Source organism: Marmota monax, unplaced genomic scaffold (assembly GCF_021218885.2).
Source record: "Marmota monax isolate L192 unplaced genomic scaffold, Marmota_monax_Labrador192_F-V1.1 WCK01_AAM20220418_F8-fsc00007, whole genome shotgun sequence".
Lineage (NCBI taxonomy): Eukaryota > Metazoa > Chordata > Mammalia > Rodentia > Sciuridae > Marmota > Marmota monax.
In genome coordinates, this window is record NW_026692781.1 from 8146270 (window position 1) to 8167878 (window position 21609).

The following is a 21609-nucleotide window of genomic DNA, read 5'->3' on the forward strand; positions in this document are numbered from 1 at the left end:
AGAAGAATGAAGAGTGCCGTGGTCTATTGGGGCAGGAGTTCCTCCTGTCTGCTTCTAAGACTGTGCTAAGCAGTAGAAAGTCACCTTAGCTCAAATCTCCAATGTGCGACTTGTTACCTGCCTGATCCTCAAAAGAACTTCACCTCTGAGCCTCAGTAATCTACTGTGTAGAAGATAGTGTTAGCGTTTATCTTGGGGTGGTGAGAATCATAGGAATGTGGTAGGCAAAGTGGTGGGTAGAATAAATGTTCTATCTCTTTTCTCCTTTAGAGCCCATGTGAAGAAGGCCATTTGTGAAGCCTTGTGTCTATTACAAACCCATTTCTTAACCCAGTTCCCATTGTATCTTTCACCACATCATATTTTATTATTGGTACAGGAGGAAAAAAAAGTCTAGGATTAGCTAGAATGGCCTGGATTTTGGCTTAGTTACACTGCCCCCAAGTGCTAGTTCCTGAGGACCTCCTGCTAGGGTGACCGTCCCAGTTTGCCTTGGACAGAGGGATTTCCAGGACAAGGGACTGCAATGCTAAAATGGGGCAAGACCCAGGCAAACTGGGACAAATGGTTCACCGTCCTTAGTTTGTACACTATAACTTCATTAAGGTAAAGTCTTCATTGCTTTTCTAAAGGTAAATGACCCTGGAGTCCCATGCTGCCTCTTATGATGGGGAGGTAAGAACAGTGGGTATATAATGCCTCTATGAACAAGGGAGACTTTACTTCAACTGGCAGGGACAGGGAGACTGAATGGGATGCCAAATAGCTGACTGGACTTTTTTTTTTTAAAAATATCCCATTTTTTAATATCTTTATTTATTTTTATGTGGTGCTGAGGATCGAACCCAGGGCCTCACACATGCGAGGCAAGCGCTGTACCACTGAGCTACAGCCCCAGCTCAGTCTGGACATTTTAATCCCATTAAGGTTCTAATGATTTTATTTTGAGGTCTTTTCTTTTTCTTTAACTGTGAATACTGTTTGATTTTTTAATTTTCACAGGAAAAATCTTACAAAATACATTACTCATTCCTCCGTATTTGATAAGATAGTTTCTTTCCGATAAAAGTAAGGCAAACATATTTTAAAACTTTTGGGAAAGAAACAAAAAGAATATTAAAAATAAAAATCAATCCCAATCTCCTCCACTTAGGGATTAGCTAGATAAACATTTTTAGATATTTCTTCTTTTATTCCTGTGGTAGTTTTTTTTTTTCATGGTTGTGGTCATAACTATTACTTTGTAACATAATTTTTTTTTCTCACATTGTCCAGGAATAAATTCTGATATAAATATATAAGGCACAGTAATTATTTTTAATTGACACACAATAATTGTATATATGAATTATACTAGAATTTTTCTCATACTTTTTATTGGTAGGATTCATTGTTACATATTTGTACATGAACATAATATAGCAATATAATTTGGCCACTATCATTCTGAGGTTTTTTTTTATGGAGATATTAATCATAACAATTGTTTTAGTCCTACAGAATATAGCAAAGAATGAAGGATTTATTTTTTAAAATATTTTTTAGTTGTCAATGAACCTTTATTTCACTTATTTATTTATTTGTATGTGGTGCTGAGAATTGAACCCAGTGCCTCACACATACCAGGCGAGCACTCTATCACTGACCCATGAGCCCAGCCCAGAATGAAGGATTTCTGAGTCAAACTTTTCTGTATACTTGGCTAATTCTATTCTTCATGCAAATTAAAATTTTGTTGTTAAAATAGGTAGGATTGCTGAGTGAGATGGTGCATGCCTGTAATCCCAGCAGCACAGGAGGATGAGACAGGAGGATTGTGAGTTCAAAGCCAGCCTCAGCAACTCAGCGTGATACTAAGAAACTCCGTGAGACCCTGCCTCAAAAATAAAAAATACTAAAAAAGGGCTGGGGATGTGACTCAGGGGTTAAACACCTCTGGGTTCAATTCCTAGTACCAATAAAAATAAAATAAGCAGGATTATTATATCACCAATTTTAGGAAGTCATCTCTTTGTGCTCACTACAGTAGTGAACAACTTCCCATCTTGCAGATGGGGAAGTTCAGGCACAGAAGGGTCCACGTAGTGCCATTAGAGTCTCAGCCAAGAAAACAATTTTATTACACTTAGGGCTTATTAAAGATCCTGGATGAACTGATGATTTGCTTATAAATATTTGACCTCTTCATAAGTGATACCTATAGATACCTATAAAACTATCTGCAAAGTAAAAAGTTAAGAGTTTTTATAACTCATTTTCAAACCTTTCCATTTTCTTGGTCAATTCAACCTTCAGACAGGAAAGTACCAGTAAGTTTGGGCAAGTGGAAGAGCTTGAGTTGGGTGTAGCTATCCCACCCTAGGTATTTATGCCAGTGTTTTAAGTAATTTTTTTCATGCTCTTGTGGATCAAGACAGTGCAGATACTGATGAAAGTATTCAGCTCAGGAACAAAAAGCAAACTGGAAGATGATTTCAGCAAATTCTCAATGGTCAACATTTAAATAGTTCCTGCTAACACTGACTTGAATGATTTGTGTGAAGATAATTCTAGGTATCAACAATAAAGATTAAGATACATGAAATTCTGTCAGGGAAGTCTTTGATTTTTTTTTTTTTGAGACACATTATGAAGAAATTCATGTCCTGAGTTTGATCAATAACAGCAGTACCCATGTATCTTTCTTTACCCCTTATTAAGCCTGCCGAGCTGGGTCTAGAAAACCAATCTACTTCAAACCACTCCATGTTAGAAAGGTCTTTCTTTCCAGTCCTGAGTAGCTCTGTCAAGCCTGCACAATGCTCCCTGTGCCCCAGGACTATCTCTATTCTGGCCAGGGCCATCTTGGAGTAATAGATCATTGGAGCTCTAAGCTTGGTGATGCATTGCTCCCGGGTGTCAGAACAACAGCTGGCCCAGTTTCTCTATTCTGGGAGCCCAGCAACAGCTGACTGTGATGATGGATTACTAGCATGGTGCAGCCCATCGCTGTAATACATCAAGACATAGCACTTACGTGAAGGTGAATTAGTCAAAAGATGGAGTTCTTGCAGGCTCCAAACCCAAGGAAAGGAATCCTGCTTAATTATAGAATGAAAGACAAAGTAGCTGGTGTGAGTTTTAGTGATTGTCAAATGTGGGGCTATTTCTAAGTCATATGAAGTGTGCAGCATCACTGGTTGAGGCTTTATTGTTGTTTTGCTTTTTTGAGGTGTGATTCACATCTTCCGCTGGTACCACCACCCACGCCAGAGCAGCTGGGCCACAGTTTGGACATACATTTTCCATGTGCCTTTATGGAGACTTTCTAAATCCATTCCTACTATAAACAACCAGACTCCTTCTTCCTAAATTCAAGTCCTGGTTCTGCCTCTTTCTCTTCCCTAGATCCCTTTTCTCTACATCCACACAGAGAAGAATGAGAAAACAAGATGAAAGGAAGTCTGCACCACTCCATCTCACCTGAGGTGGTTGAACTCCTTAGCATTAATTCATTCAAATATTGATTGAACACTGAATTTGTTGAGATGTTTCAATTGCATATAATCTAAAAAACAGAGTGGTTTAAAAGTAAGAACATTTATTACCTCATATAGTAGGACATCGAGAAGAGGCAATTCCATGGTAGAGGAATGCAGCAGCACCAGAGATTCAGGTTCTTTCCTTCTTAATGTTTTGCTGTTTGGCTGTCATCTTTAAGCATCTATTTTTATGGTCATAAGATGGCTGCTGCAGTTCCAGCCATCAAATGTAGACATAATAACACTGAACAGAGAAAGAGAAGAGACAGAAGAAAGAACGTTGCCTTGTGTTCTTAAGAGTGAAGGAAACTTTCTCAGAAGCCTATAGCAAACCTCCCTTCAAGCCTCATTGTCCAGAATTGTGTTCTTTTACCATGTTGAAACCATCTTTCATAAGAATGGATGCTATGAATAGCGGGATAGGGCCTACCCGCTCCAAACCTCCACTCCCAAGGCCATAGCTGATTGCCTGAGGGTAAATAAAATTGAGATTTTTGAAAGCACAAAAGAGGGGTGAACATTTACTGGCTGGAATGGGATGGTGTCTGCCACTTCTGAAGACCAGGAGAAGCCTTTCTTCAGCTCCTTGGGAACCTCTGGAGGGCAGATTGTGGTGGAAAGAGTAATGCACCGCCCAGATTTTCCTTCAAGAATAAGGACACCTGGACAGTCCCACCTGTGAGCCCTCTGCATAAGAATACTGCCAAGCCCAAGGTAGGGCACTTTCCAGGGTCAGCCTGTAACTAATGACAGGTCAACACAGGCAAAGAAAGCCCTGGTCCTCCAGCTCCATTTGAGACAACTCTAAAAGGTCACTCATCTTTGGAGCTCCTGATGACTAAGGGACGTCTCATGCCTACACCACAGCTCAGTGTCTCCTCCCAATCCTGCTCCCTCCTTGGCCAATGAGGGCATTCAACTTTCTGCTTGTTTGGTCATCAAAACACTGAAGGAAGCAGATCGTAGGCTGAGTGTTTCAGGGAAGGCATCCAGGGGTGTTTGGCCTGGGAAACAGGTAAAAGGATGCCTGCTCAGCTCTGCAGGGTTAACAAACAATCAACACAGAAGTGGACCATTCCTGTTGCTGTCAGCTGTTTGTCAGGAATGGTAGCCACTGGCATAGTGCCAGCACCCTACCCAATAGCAATGACTGGGAGGTGCAGGATGTGTAGGGTAATGCTTTTATCACTTACCAAAGGGAGGCTGTAGCTGGGGGGCTACTGGGGCACCTCTAGGACCCTCAACAGCAGTCAGTGAGGACACATCCAATCATAGCTGCTAGAGAACCCCTAAAGGGCCTCTGGGACACTTGCAGTTTGTGAAAAGCCATTGCATTTCTAGGGCCCCTTGTTTCTTGGGATGCTGGATCTTTAGGGTCTCAATTCTTGGATCATTTTCTGCACCCTTCAAAAAATGCCCTTCCATCTCATTGTGTGACACACTACCTTTGTGTAGTGTGCTAATGTCACTGGTGTGGCCTAGGATAGACAGCCACCACACATCCAGCCATCGGGAAGGAGGGAGAAAGGCCATGCTCCTCTTCTTAAGGGCTATTCTAAATCCCATTCATCGACTTCTCTCCCTTCACATTGGCCGGAACGTCCACACATGGCCATCTTTCTCTGAAAAAGAGGATGGGGAATATAACCAGGTTTGCTTTTTTCCTAGGTGGTCACAATCCCATCGAAACATACATGTTCTAGATCTTTGGGATAGAAAGGTATAAGTGATACTGGGCGACAGCTAGCTGCCATACCTAGTCCAAATCCAAGTAATGAGACCAGGTGAGAAACACCCAAAGAGCACAAAAGCACAGCCTCTTCCCATTCTCTCTTTCACTGGTTCATAAGCTTCACACAAACCTGGATGGCAGTATTCTTTTTCATCTTGAGTCCAAATAAAGTCCTTTACAGAATTCATTCCATTCAGTATTTAGAACGATGGGAAAATCCTTACTCTTCTAACATGATGTTAATGTCAAAGTAAGATTATTTCTAAATAGTAAGAGTCCAACATTCCCCAGGGGGCAGGATAAAATGCTCTTGGAACTGAGTTGCCAGTAAATGGGGGCATTTGAGAAATGGGAAACAACCGCGACCCTTTCCTATTTAATGGCTGTCAGGAGGGGAAAAATGTACCTCTAAGATCATGGGGAAGCAATCACCCAGTTTCAAGACCAAGAGGGCACCATTCTTGAGAGTCGCAGAACTCTAAAGTTCAAGTATGATTTGTGCTCTGTAGAAGAGTCCTGGTAAAAGACTCGCTCACTCGGTAGTGGCACTTTGGGGAATCTGACACTTGCTCACCAGCAAAGGCGGCAGGTTCTAAAGAAGATATTGACAGTCAGCTTTGAGACAGATGTTACTTACATTGCTTTGCACAACAGGAAGAATGATACAAAACAACATGATTAATAGCCAGTGGGGTCCGAATCACTAGGGGCCCTTACAGACACTTCGTAGAGATGAACAAAAGCTTTTGCTGTAAGTAATGCAGATTTAGCTGTGAATGTCGCTTGGCATGTCCTTAGCTGCGGCCACACATTGCTTTATTGTTGTTGGAGATCTTGCAGGGGACATGAAGCGGCAGGGAGAGACAAAGGAGATGCAGAATAAGGCTGATGGATATTAGAGTTGTTATGTTTGGCTCATAAAGACATGGCACATATGGGTCAAGCTTGGAAGTATGAAATTAAGGATGGAGACACTGGGTTATTGGCAGGGAGGGAGAGAAGATGGCAATTATTAAAGCGATTTCATCCTCTCTGGCTATCTTTTAGGGCACCATTGTGAATACTAAATGAATTTCCATAAGACACCCGTAGTTTTTTCCTATTCTCATCAGTTTATATTTTAGTCAGGGACTCGAGAAAAATAAATATTATGTCAAGGTAAGAAATAATTATTGTGGAGCCCCATGTGGTGGCACACCCCTATAATCCCAGTGGCTGGGGAGGCTGAGACAAGAGGATTGCAGGTTCAAAGACAGCCTCAGCAAAAAGTGAAGCGTTAAATTGTAATGCAAAAGTAAGTAAATAAATATTTTTTAAAAAGAAGAAGAATTAAGCAACTCAGTGAGACCCTGTCTCTAAATAAAATACAATATAGGGCTGGGGATGTGGCTCCGTGGTTGAGTGCCCCTGAGTTCAATCCCCAGTACCAAATAAATAAATAAATAAATAAATAAATAAATAAAAATTAAAAAAAAAGAAATAATTATTGTGGAAAACAAAAACAAAAACAAACTCTAGGTTATTCAATGTGTTTCTAGAAGAATGGTGTCAATGGGTTGCTCTTGAGTGTTTACTCAGGCCTGCTGGCAGATTTCTTGTCATTGAGCTGCGCCTTACCTGGCTAAGGGTCAGTCCTGACTATTCCAGGCCACAGATGAAACTTAATGGAAGCATAAAGTTTCTTGATAGATGAGAGTGTGTGCTGCTACTATTGCTTCCAAAGGCTGATAAATTTGAGATGAACCTTCCTAAGTATTATTCCTCTCTCTTTACCCTCTGCCTCCTCCCCCTGTTTAAAAGGCACTGATGTGTGTCAGACATTGGGGAGATGGAGAGGAATAAGGTGTGGTTATGTTCTCAGTGTGTACAGGCAAATGGAGAAGACAGACTTAAAAAGAAACAAATGACAATACTGAGCATGGGTAGAAGCAGCCCTGTGCGGAATGTCCTGAAGCCACCGAGGGTGGAGAGGATGGCTGAACTAACTGTCCCTCGGAGGGACAGTTGGTCAGGATCTAAAAGTGAAAGTAGAAATCTTCTGGGTAACCAAAGAGTGAGAGTCCCCTTCTGGGAAGAAGGAATAGCAAGTAAACATGTTGAGAGGCTTGGAATAGTAAGATGTGTTTAGGAAACCTTAAGTGGGTCAGTGTGAACCCAGGAAGGATGTGAACGGAGGAGAAGTTGGAAATGAGCTTGGAAAGGAAATGTGAGACTCTGCTAAGGATCTGGTTACTATTACCTTTTTCATTTTATAGGTGATAAAATTGTGTTGAAGGGAGACTGAGGGTGGACATTGTCCCTGGACAGTGGCAGGAGAGGGCTAACTCATTTCCAACCTCATCCCTGAGGTGATTCTAGCAAACCAAAGATGGGGTCTTAGAAGACAGACCAGCATGATAGTGATATGCCTGTTTGTAGACAAAGAAATCTAAACTGGGTCCTGGTAGGTGGCCACTGTCCTGGTGACCCAGAAGGCCGTTGCCATACCAACATCCTATATTGGGGGATGTCGAGGCATTTGGAGACCAGCAACAGTAGGAACTACTTGTTAAGCTGAAGAAGAGGGGAAGGACATCATTAGCAGAGTCCAATAAGAGCAGGAGCTGCCTGATAGGGCTGTAGTTGTGGAGGGCCGTTGTTAAATTGTTAGTGCCAAAGACCTGGCGCAAGGCAAGCGGGTAGTGGAGGAAAGAAACACCACCTCTCTCTTCTCCAGGGTCCTTCCTCTCTTGCTCCTCCTTCACTCCTCTTCCTCTTCTTCCTCCTCCTTCGCTTCCTCCTTCTTCTCCTTCTCCTTTATTTATTTATTTATTGCAGTGCCAAGGATGGAACCCAGGGCCCTCACACATGCCAGGCAGGGGCTCTACCTCTGAGTTACACCCTCCACATTTAGATCCCCTCCTGGTGCCTCCATTGGTCAAACCCAACCCAGAATGGGCTGATGAGAAAGTCCAGGAGATACAGCTCCCCAAAGCCCAGAACACTGAGAGTGGAGGCAAATGGAGAAGAGCCGGTTCATTAGGAATCGACTGCTGTAGTCATCTGATCTTTTTCTTTGGTTGTCAATTAATTCCATGCAATATCTGCTTTAAATCGTCTGGTCTGACTGGCTTGTCTGATGAAAACAATGGGCTCTCTCTCCAGAACACATATGGATGAAATTTGCCTTCAATTTTTTTTATAATTTTTTAATATTTATTTTTTAGTTCTCGGCGGACACAACGTCTTTGTTTGTATGTGGTGCTGAGGATCGAACCTGGGCTGCACGCATGCCAGGCGAGCGCGCTACCGCTTGAGCCACATCCCCAGCCCGCCTTCAATTTTTGCATCCTCTCACCACCCTGACTGGACCATAGATCTACAGAATCGGTCTCACTTGGGAACCTAGAAAGACAGGCTCTTTTCATTCAATTCCCAGGTGATTTATATACACTCTGAAGTTTGAGAATCCTGGCTAAGAGTCAGTGGAACCCAGCTTAATGGTAGCAGGTTGGGGGAATGTGGATATACGGGTTAGGATATAGGTCCAGCGGCCAATACAGGAAAATCCCACCAAACAGTAGCTTCAGTAAAACATGGGTTTTATTTTTCTCATGTAATGTGAAATCTGGAGGTAAACCAGTTCAGAACCAGTGTCACGATTGCCCATTCCTCAGCTGTATTTCCACGAGGTCATCTTTAGTCTGTAGCTTTTGGTCTCATGGTTGTCCAGGGGGTCCTAGAATTCAGGTCATTGTTGTCATATTCCAGGCAAAGGGGGAAAGGACAAAATGAGCAAACCACTGAGCCCTTGGAAAGATCACTTCAAGGTCTTCCTCCCAGAAACTTTCACTGCCATGATTTGATAGCTGCTTCTAGTTGTAAGAGAGGCTGCAGGACCGAGTGCTTTTATTCACCCCCAAATAAAATACAGGTTATGTTAGCAAGAAAGAAGGGGGAAATTGATAATTGGGGAAGCAATTATCTGAATCTGTCATCATATATAATAATGGCAATTGTTAGTTTTGGAAAAAAATCCCTCTCCATCTTGTATCACTGATGAGAACCTATTACATGCCTTCTGTACGTTGGAGTTATCTTTTATAAAACAGGGTGAATTCAGAATCTTTCAGCGGGGGGCAAAACAGAATTATAGAAATAGAGAAGTGGGAGATAAAAATTAAAAAGAGACAAACTGGGGATCCCATTGTACATCATTGGTAGTAATTTCTTTGGTATTTGAACTGAAACATACTTTTGTTTTCTTCAAAGAAATATCTGCCTAAGCAAAATAAAAATAGACCTAAAAAGACAATTAAAGAACACTTTAGATATCTTGAAGAAATTGTGCACAGATTTCATTTGTGTGGGTATTTATGTGTTTTTCTGCACAGAAGGTCTGCAGCTTTTACCACACCCCCTCTGTTAAAACATACTGTTTTAGAATTATTATTTACAAGCAAATGACATGCTAATTCCATATCAGCATTAACAGGTTTTATTTTGTTTTTGGTACTGGGGATTGAACCCAGGGGTACTTAAACACTGAGTCACATCCCCAGCCCTTTTTAATATTTTATTTAGAGACAGGGTCTTGTTGAGTTGCTACATTTCTGAGGCTGGCCTTGAATTCTCAATCCTCTCTGCCTCAGCCTCCCAAGCCGCTGGGATTACAGACATATGGCACCACACCTGGCAATTTCCAGGTTTTTAATGTGGACACTCTCAGAATTCTTGTAGTCCATTCAGACAAGTGCATGCTATTTGAAAGGAATACAACTTTGATTTTAAAAATATACACTCTGTAGTTCATATTCTGTGCTAATTCAGAGATTTTCCAATTAATTGAAATTAGCAATTTTTACTGAATTCAAGTGGCCAGCTTCCCCAAAGGTCTTTGAAGGATCAATATAGTACTGAGGTATAGTGTTGTCTTAAAATGTCAATTAGCTAAACCGAGCTGAGTTCTAAGGAGGTGTGAGACTTAGATTAATGTTCTAGATTCTGAAAAAAAAATTTTGTTGCATAATGCCCTCAAAATATCTCCAGCTTCTAATGGGTCTCTGTGCATGGACATTTGAAAGTGGCTAGGATCTTGGACTTCTCCATGGAGCCAGAGCTCCCATCTGGACCCCAGGGCAATCTTGAGCATGAGAGTTAAGCTCAGCTGATGGACATTCTCAGAACATGACTTTGCACTCAGGTCTTTACAATTGGATCTTACAGCTACAAGGACCCATCATTACAATATTGTGAGACAATGGGCAACAGGTGTATTTAAAGATATACATATGGTTTGTCATCTGTGGTTTATTTTGCCATCTTCTCAGACTAGGAATATAAAGAAACACTTGATTGGGTTGCTCTGCCTTGCTTAGTTTATTCATTGCATCAATGTTCATACACACACACACACACACACACATAACTGGTCATCACAGCAGGTAGGGACCCAATGTTGATCTGTGACATTTTCCCACCCTTCCCTGCAAACCTGATCTGATGCTGAATACCGAAAATTCAAAACTGTGAGATTCTGATTTAGCTTTCTAGTTTGTAGATATATTGAAAAGGATATATAGCCATTATTTAACCCCTATGAGTAACTTAGACTTTCAAAGAATTTGTACCAATAATTTATGGAGCTGTCTTTTCAAACCTAAGCAAGATGTTGACACCAAGTTTGTGGTGCTCATGGAAGGCTACAGTGTCAATGCCTGTTTCCACTATGTTTAGACAGCCAGATTATAATTTTTGTGAACTATGCCATTTGTTTCTACAAAAACTACCTCTTGTATTGGCCAAACAGTCTCATTTCCATACGTCAGTACCCTCTCATCAGGATTATTAATACCCACGTGATGTTATCCTCCCTGCACTCTGGGGAAGCAGCCCTTCCAACCTGCAAGGTTGCCATGTTCCATGCTGTTCAGACATTTGGGCATGATCCGTCCCGTTTCCAAGGCTTCTGTGGTGTTATTGGCATGTTAATTATTACAGCAAATGACAAAATGTGCAAACTGGTACCCCCCTTCTTAATGACATAAATAAATGAAGCAATTAATTTTACACAATAAAAACAAGCAATACAATAACTTACAAATTTGGAGTTTCTTCATTATTACATCAAATTGCAAAATGGAAACATGTAATTTCAAAAGGCTCATAAGTAAAAATGGAAACACAGCTGACGCCGCGTCAGCTTGTGGGCTGCAAAATAATGTGGGGCTTGCACAGTGTGGAGCAGTCAACATCTTTTAGACACACCAGGCCAGAGATGATTCAGAAACTATAAATCTTCCTAGAGCTGAGCCATCCCAACGATCTAAGTCATTTATGTGCTGTAATGAAAAACAAAACAACTTTTTCTCGTTGCCCTTAGATATTAGTTTGGAATTCCAGAAGTTACTTTGCTTAGGACACTCATCTCCACTTATGTGCAGTTGCAGAAGCTGGAAGCCTATGATTGATCTTGTAACTTCAATATCTGGAGAGAGATAAGTAGGGAAGCAAATTTCCCGGGAGAACTGACAACAGTTTTTAAAATGAAATGTGTGTACACGAAGCCTGACATACTCTATTGCCCACCATCTTTGAAACCGTCAGTTTCAGGGCTGACATTTGGTTCTGTGTGTTTGTTTTGGTGAGTGAGAAAGTAACACATATTTTCTTTGACATCTTGTGCAATTTTACAAGTATTCAGGGCACATTCTCTACTTTGCATGGAAAATGTATTTGCGCAGTTGTCAGAATGATGGACAGGGGAGCGAATCATAGGACAGAGCGCTGATCTTTGCTTGTTATTACATACAATAGCCTGGTAGGAATCGTGATGTGTTGGTGAGACAAACTGTGTCCCATTCTGGAACATATTAAGTTTGTCTCCAGGACACACATGACTTCGCTAGGGTGACGAACCTCATTCATAATAGATGCTAATCTTTTCAGGGCTGACTGATGACAGCACTTCCTGCCCTTCACGGAATTAGAGCTGGGTTTTATCAAAGGACTCAAACTGCCTACTAATTAGACTAATTCCCTTCATCATGAATTATTTATTTCCATTGGTAACCGATCACTGTGACATTAATGGGTTCTGCTCAACTTAGTTTCATACTAATACACACTAGGAGTTAAATGTTTAAAAATTCCTGATACTTCACTCTAGGTCAAGTGTATCTCTTTCTAATATTTGACAGTTTCGACGAAGCTTCCATGATGATGGTGAGGTGCAAATAAAATGGGGTGAGTTCCAGATTTTGTTTAGATTGAAAAATAAATCCATTTCTCTCTCTGCTCAGGTGCCTCCTGACTTAGTTAGAACATGTCATCTTATTCTGGGGCTTGCTGTCTGAGCCACAACATATTTTGTCAAGGTCAAACCAACATGTACAAGTGCTGGTGATCCTCTTTGGGAATATTGCGTTTCAAAGGTACAAAAGTTGAAGTGGTAATTCATTTAAACATTGATATCTGTTGATAAAAGCCAGAGTTTGTTTACTTCTAAAATGCACTTTTGAAAATAGAACTTATAGATGCAGTAGCTCCATGGTACACTTGTTAACTTCTGAGGTTGTGCAGACATCAGCGTTTCTGAAAGCATAATTCCTGCACTGCCTGGAGGTAGTATTCAAAGGGCATGTTGCTGGGCCCCATGTAGTGCCTGTTAGAATCTCTGATAATGGAGTCTCAGTATTTGCATTACTGCCAGGCTTGGTGGCGCACGTCTGTAATCCCAGAGGCTCAGGAGGCTGAGGCAGGAGGATTGCAAGTTCAAAGCCAGCCTTAGCAATTTAGCGAGTTGCTATGCAACTCAGTGAAACCCTGTCTCTAAATAAAATATAAAATAGGGCTGGGGATGTGGCTCAGTGGTGAGTTCAATCCCTGGTACTCCCTCAGCAAAAAAGTATTTGCATTGCTAATTTGCATTGCTGATTCTTAAGCCATGTGAGAATTATTGACATTGGATATGTAGAAAAACCCTGAAATCAATCAATATTTTATCAGAAATACTGAATTAGCTTTTCTGATAGGGACAGGATGCTACCCAGAAGGTTAGAATTCACTTCTGCAATCAGCGTCTGCAGCAGTTTCACCAACATACATGCAACTTTGTACTGATTGATCATTACAGTTGGATCACCAAGAAGGTCTGTGAATGGCAAACCTAAGTGTCAGGCATCACACTTTTGCTCAGGGGACACATGGGAAGAAGGTGTCAAGTGGAGGCTTTCACAGCCACCATTCAGAGAAGTAATTGGAATCAGGTGTGTGCACACTGGCTGTGTGCACACTGAGGCACATGTTAGCTATTACACAATGAATTGGGGAAAATGTCAAGAGAAGAAGTAAAAGATGGCAGGATGATGAGTGGTAACAGTGACAGAGTTTAACAGAGGCATTGTGTAGTCCACAGTGCAATGGCAAACCACAAATAACAGCTTCTAGCAACAGCAGCTCCAGTTCCACACCAAGGCCAGTTTTCCACACATCCAGTGTGCAAGACCACCGCATGTACCTGTATGAGCAGTGAACAATGCTTCCAGCAGGGTCAGGGGTAAGTAAGTGGAAGAACAATATTTTATACACACTCATTAAATCCTAGTCAATTCTGCCATACTTTTATTTGAACCTTGGGTAATTTTTCAGATTTTCTAAGAAAAGTGGTAATATTGCATAATAGGAGGTTTTTGTTTTTGTTTTAAATAGTTGAAGACACATGAGATCTATGTCACCAAGAGAGTGTGCTTCTGTGGACTTGATGTATAGTTACATGGTCTATTGGATTATTGTCAGTAACATGTATTCATACAATGAACAGATATTTGTGAAGTATTTACTAGGGTCCTGACACCTACATCTGATAAAACGAGGCTTCCAAAAGTATACATGAGGAAATTTTGGATTCACAAAGAGTTTACAGGTATTTTCTGCGCTGTTTATGTATGTAAGTCTCATTCTACCTGAAATCACAGTTACTATTTTTCAATTTAAGAGAAAGTCGGTAGACATAAAGCTACTAGTGAGGTAGGGACGTGATTTCGATTTTGTTTGGTTTTCTTTTTCTCTCATGGACATACTCGGATGACTTCGGCACACTCACACCCACACTAACCCATGTTGAGATAAATCTTGGATCTCATTTCTCTGTCTTACATCCCTTCTTAAGTCATTGGTTTTTAATTCATTTCATTGATCTGGGCTTGTTTTCCTCTTTCCTCTGCTTCCTTTGATCTTCTCTACAAATCACACTGCAGCTGGGTTAATTTTAATTTGAGTGGTTCACTCATGTGTTAATACTTGGTATTTGGGGTGGATCTCACTTGCAGACCTTCTACAAGGCAAAGAATCAGTTAACAAATCACAGAAACAAAGATTTTTCTTAAAAAGAAAAAATAAAGCTTCTGGCTAGGGAAGGCAAACATATCCCACGAGGAGCTGGCCTGATTGCATTTGCTAGTTCTCACTTAATTGGGGGAAATCAGCCATTGAGAAGATTTCTAAAGATATTTTAGCTTGTATGTATTATATGTTCAATAAATACTAAATTGAACCAAAGTTTCCAATGGCTTTAACAAATCATATCCCAGTCTCTCCTTATCTGTATTCTGAGAGTCTGGCTAACTATTGAAGAACTCTTATTGTTTTTGAATTGTTATTGTTGTTAATGCAAAGTTGAAAATTGTGACCAAGGGAAGGCAATAGGGTAGGCCCTGAGTTCTGACAGGCAATCACCTTTCAGCCTCATATGGAGCCTGGGGTGTCTTGGAGACCTCAGACACTCAGAACTAGAAGTAGTAATCATGACTACATATGACATAGCTTCCATATTCCACCCCATGGAAAAGAATGTGACCTTCCCATTCAAGCACATCTGACTAGTCTTTAACATATTTGTAGAGAAGAACCCCCCCAACCACCACCACTAGTTAAGTAACTGGAGGCTTCAAATATTGAATGAGACATCTATTAATGGCATTAATTTGGTTCTCAAAATATTGGGAGGAATTCTGCAACCGCATTTCCCTTGGTAACTAAATTATTCAACCAATATGGGATCAGTATAAGTAATAACAAAGCACAAATCAAAAAACTATATCATCATGAATTCAATAGACCAAAGCAACCTTATTGAAAAAAATGAATCATTCGGAGAAAAATCAACTCTATGAGGAAGGTGTGAGGTCCATACAATCCATCTCCCTGACAGCCTATATATTCCCATATCTACCCCAGGATCATGTTCCTGAAAGTTTTCCAAAATATATTTATTTCAAGAATACAAATTCCTAAAAATATTGATGAATATTCTATAAGAAGTGTTGCATGGCCAAATAAATGCTTTTGAGAAATAGAAGGATAACTTTCAAATTTTAATAAATTCCCTAGATTTCTGTTCCTTTCCAGGATGGAGTCACAGGGATAAAGTCTACCACAAAAAGCTAGAAAACTAGACAAATTGTATGAAATAACTGTCTTCAGACTTTGGACCGAGGCAGTTCAGGACTGTGATTCCTGAGAAAAGAAAAACCAAGCAGGTGGGCCCCACTATTGTACAGATTTCTTCTTTAGGCACTTTCCAGACCAGTGTGGGAAGGGGAATCTCAAGCAGAGTAAAATGGGTTTCCTGAACTGAGGAGCCTGCAAGATATGGGTCAGAATTCTGAAGAGAAGGGTACTATATAGAAACAGAGCCCCATAAATCACCGCAAAAAAACCCCTCCAGTCTTTGCTGAGTATTAGGCTGTGCATGTATGACATTAAGCTCCATGAGGCAGGGAAAAGTACAATCAGGGACTTTTCTATTAAACGCTAAGCATTCAGAGTAGAAAGTTCTCATGGGTGGACACTGCAGGGGATCATGCCTTAAGAGGAAGGATGAACAACCCTTGGAATGAAACTACACTAGGTAACAGCTAAGAAAACAGGCCTAGAAGGGATCAAGTTGAAAAAGCAAGTAGTTAATTGCTCACCAAAACAACAAAGCTTAATACCCTTTAAAGGAAAACAAACAAGCAAAAATCCAGACACTCAACAATATAATATTCATAATGTCTAGAATAAAAAAAATCACAAGACATACTACAAAGCAGAAAAATGTAACCCATAACCAGGAGAATAATCAGTCAATTGGTACAGGCTAGTTCTACAGAGAGAACCAGCAAAAAAGGATGTTAAAATAGCTGTTAGAAATATGTCCAGGGAATAGGAAAGACAGTAGAATGAATCAGCCATAACTTTCCATGTTCATATGTGAATACATGACCAATGTAACTCCACATCATGTACAACCACAAAAATGGGATGTTATGCTCCATGTATGTATGATATATCAAAATATACTCTACTGTCATGTATAACTAAAAAGTACAAATGAAAAATTTGAAAAGAAACTACAAGAAAACTATAATCAAATAGAGGGAAAGAGAAAAATATGTCCAGGCAACTAAAGAAAAAGCATGATCCTAATGAAGAGAAAAAAATTGAAGATAAAAGAGTCAAAGAGAACTTCTAGAGATTAAAAGTATATAAATGAAAACATATTTTACTGGATGAAATTAACAAAAGGTTATGCACTGAAGAACAAAAGATCAGCAAATGTGAAGACACAAGAAAGGAATCTATACAAAATACAGAGAGAAAAATCACTAAAGGCAAAACAACAAAAACCCAGAGCAGTGGTGACCTGTAGGGTAACTAACTATATGTGTAATTATAGTCCCAAAAGAAGAGGAGAGAAAAGAAGGGAATGTATATTTGAAGAAATAATTCAATGAAAATTCCTGGCTCTTAGATAAAAGAAGCTCAATGAACTTTAAGCAGGAGAAACAGACACCCACACACCCACACACACCACAGCATATCACAAATTCTTGAAAACCAGTGATTATGAGGAAAACTTAAAAGCACATAGAGAACAGAGATTTACATATAATGAACAAAACTAAGACATTCCAGAGATTTTTTTTTTCAGAAATGATACATGATAGAAGATAGAATGGCTTCTCTCTCTCTTTGTTTAAAAAGTATTTATTTACTTATTTAAGTTGTAGTTGGACACAATAGCTTTATTTTATTTATTCATTTTTATGTGGTGCTGAGGATTGAACCTGCTAGGTGAGCGCTCTACCACTTAGCTGCAACCCCAGCCCCTAGAATGATTTCTCTAAAGTGCTGGGAAAACACGCAAAAAACTATCCACTTAGAATTTTATAGACAGCAAAATTTTCCTTCAAAATTAAATGTGAAAATAAAACTTATTTTATTTTATTAGCAGAGGGGATTCATTGCTAATGGGTTTACTGTAAGAAATGTTGAAGGATGGGGCTGGGGTTGTGGCTCAGTGGTAGAGCACTTGCCTAGCCTGTTGGAGGCACTGGGTTTGATCGTCAGCATCACATAAAAATAAATAAAGGTATTGTGTTCATCTACAACCAAAAAAATATATAAAAAAAATAAATGTTGAAGGAAATTCTTCAGGTGGAAGGAAAATGGTGCCCAATGGAAACTTGGATCAAGTAAAGAAATCAAGAGTTCTAGAAGTAGTGAATGTTCAATAGATTAAAAAAAATGGATTTTCCTAATTTTTATATTTATTTCAAAAATATTAATAATTAGATGATTTGAACACTCCACTTAAAGCAGAGATTGTCAGACTTGATTAAAAAAAAAAAAAGAGCAAGTGTATGGTTTCTATAAGAAAACCACTTTGACCATAACAAGAATGGTTAAGGGTTGAAGTAGGGAAAAAGATCTAATATCCAAAAATCAATCATAAGAATGCTGGGATGACTTTTTAATATTGGATAGCATAAACTCCAAGAGAGAGTTTTTTTTTTTTGTGGTGCTGGGGATTAAACCCAGGGCCTTATGCATGCAAGGCGAGTACTCTACCAACTGAGCTACATCCTGAACCCCAGGACAGAGAATCTTAACAGAGATAAAATGGGACCGTTGTGATGATCAAGGAAAAGATTTATCAAGAAAACATAAAAAGCTGGGTGTGATGGCACATGCCTGTAAGCCCAGCGGCTTGGGAGGTGAGGCAGGAGGATCACGAGTTCAAAACCACCTTCCACAATTTAACAAGGCATTCAGGAACTCAGTGAGACCCTGTCTCTAAGTAAAATACAAAATAGGGCTGGGGATGTGGCTCAGTGTTTATGCATCCCTGGGTTCAATCCCTGGTACCAAAACAAAACCAAAAACCATAAAATCTCATATGTGTGTGCCTGTAATAACAAAGTTCCAAAATCCATGAAGCAAAGAGTGATAAATAACAAAGAAAAGAAATAAATCTACAATTATAATTGAGCATTGCAACAGTCTGCTTTCAGAAGTCAGAAAAAACACAAGATCTGCAATGATAAAGACCAGTGGAACATCACTATTGAGCAATTTGACTGAACTGATGCTTACGATATATGCTCCAACAGCAGCAGAATACATACTCTTTTTAACTGGACAAGGCAGACCATGTGCTGGGGCCATAACATAAGTGTCAACCTATTTAAATAGATTGAAATCATAAAGAGTATGTTCTCTGACCACAGGGGATTAAATCAGGAATCAAGAGCACACAGATCTAGATCATATTGCCATGTTTTACTCCCCTGAACAGACACTGTATCGGCTTTCCAGATCCTCTCTGTGTCCCGGACAAATATTTTGTGTATTATCACTACTTCTTTCAAACAGCCTTTTTGAAATCACTATTCTGTGCCTAGCAAGTTCACTTTCCCTGCCCCTGCGGAGTTTCCAGCATCTCATCTCTCTAAGGGAGAGTCATGAGGCCCGTCCTCCTGCTGACCACAGAGCAGATCTCAGGTACAAAAGAAAGCCTGGAAGTCTGATGTGTAAACTTGATGTGTGGTGTCCTCAGCCCCAGCCCGAGCTGTCTGCACTCTCCTCACTCCTTCCTGCAAGCAGTTCTTAGAAGCAGAAAGTCCTAAAGTCTTTTTTCCACAGTAGAGGGCTAGAGTCCAGCAGGAAAAGAAGCAGGTCCTCAGGGCCAACAGGACTCAGCAAATCAGGACTGACCCGCTGGAATGAGGCAGGGGCAGACTCTGTCTCATCATCTGCCATTCTTCCTGTCCTTTTTATTAATTTCCACACACCTTTGTGAGTTCTTTTTAGAGGAATTAGGACATCTGAAAGAGCTGCTCTATTTTATCCATTTCCACAGGCAGCAGCAGAAGGAAGGAAGGCCGGAGGACTCTGAATATTCACGACTGGGGACACAGATTACTGTAAGGAGGGCAAGGACAGCAGAAGTTTGAATTATTTAGGAGGTAGCCATGGGAGCCAGACCAAGCTTGTGTTTTGCTTTCTGTGAGATGTTTGGCAAATATCTTATATCACTGAGCCTTGATTTTCTTATTTATAAAACGGGGACAAAAATATAGACCACTTACATGGATCCTGAGCTCAATCAATGCTATACATACACTTTTATCACGTTTATTGAATCAAATAATATTTGTAAAATGCCTACTATTTCTAGGACATAGTAAGTGCACAGTAAACAGAAGTTGCCATCGTTTGTTTCCAAAAACCATCCTACTGGTTTAAAATAGTGAGTCCCTGACCTGGGAGAAGACAGTGCTTTCTACAGAAGGAGGGGAACTGAAAGAATCCTGGCAGAGACTTTTAAAATTTTTGCTTAGGATTGAGGTAGAAAGAAGAAATAATTTTTAGTTAACAGAGCTCTGTTTAAAAGAAAACCCAGAAGATACTCTTCATCATTTTCATCAGCAACTGGATGGTCCAACCCACCTGCATCTTCCGGCAGCATCAGTAACTTCTTTATAGTGTTCTTATAGTTGTTTGGTCCTAATAGAAAGCCTATTTTCTCTTCAAAGCAGATGCTTCTTTGGAATGGTGTCCCCTGAAGATAAACGCACCATTTCCGAGCTTGCTATACGTTCTGTAGCCTGCACATGCTTTCTAAATATAGTAGCCAGATGATTACTTAATTTAGCTAGAAATGGCAGATTGTTGACAAAGAATCCCTGCTGAGTTCCGATGCCTTGAAATGCAGCTTTTATAAAGCAAATCATATCTGAAGAAATGACTAACAATGCCATTCGCTTCATATAGTGACATAATATTTAGCTCTGTCACCAGAGCGTAATTGCCTTATTTTTACAATGTTAGCACTCTATTGATAAATATAGATTACCTGGGACAAGTCAGTCCTATGGCAGGGGGCACAGCAGTTGCAAAGAGTTGTGCTCTTAGGTCAGGAAACATTCTTGTCCTCAGAGGTACCATCTGCTCTCCAACCCTGGGTTACCCAGATGGTGTATGTTCAGTTCATAAATAGGATCAATCATACAGGCTCATTTAGTTGACTCACAGTTTAATAAATACTAGATAAAGAAACATAAGCAATTAGTTTCACACCCACAACCAGAGCTATAAAAGGACCTGGGAATATAAATCCTGCTGCCATTTTGCTTCTTGGTCAGAGTATGCAGAGGGGTTGCAGGTATTAGAATTAACATTGCCCCACCTTCTCACATGCTCAGGTATGTCTTCCTCTTCCTGGGCTTAGTTGGCCATAGTTTGGATGAGAGTGTGCATCACCCCTCATGCACATGGGTAATGGAGTAGTCAAGAGAACCCCACCCCAGCCAGCTTAAGCAAAAAACCAGAATTACTGGTTCACAAGGCTGTATAGTCCAGGTGTTCAGACCATCAGATCCACAGGTGTGTCTCTCTCCATCTCTCAGGTCTGCTTTCCTCAGAGATAGTCCAAGGATACAAGATGCCATGGGCAGTACCCACACAGTATGAGGTTCTAGTGAAGAGAAAACTTATTTCCTATACAAATTTAGGGCTTGGGCCCCGGGATGGAGTGCTTGGCCTGGCCAGGCCTGGTCTTCCTGCTCACTGCTCGCCTGGGGTGCATGGCCGGATGGGAGGGAGTTAGCCATCCAAAGCCACAGGGATGAAGTGATGATCCCTGATGGTAGGACAAAGGAGAGAAGTCATCGGGGAGCAGCAGTGTGATGGAAGCACACAGACTGGGTAGGAGAGGCACAGAGGTCTGAAGGAAGAGTTATCTTGGCTGCAGAAATGTTGCAGGAGGAGGGAGCATCTGAACTGAGGCTCTAAGATACATAAGATTTTCCTGGTTAAAGAAGTTTCTCCTTATGAACTTTTCTTTCTTTTTATAAAAATAACTTCCTCTGCATCTATACGATACATACACAATTAAAAAAAGCAAGTTAGTCTGTTCAACAGTGGCCCTCTAGAATTACTCTATGTATCAGACCTTGTCTCTCTGAAAGTCAGGGATCAAATTTAATGCTTCTCTGTATGGAACCAAAGCAGAGGCTCTTCAAATGCCAGCTAGTATCCATGGTATCAGGG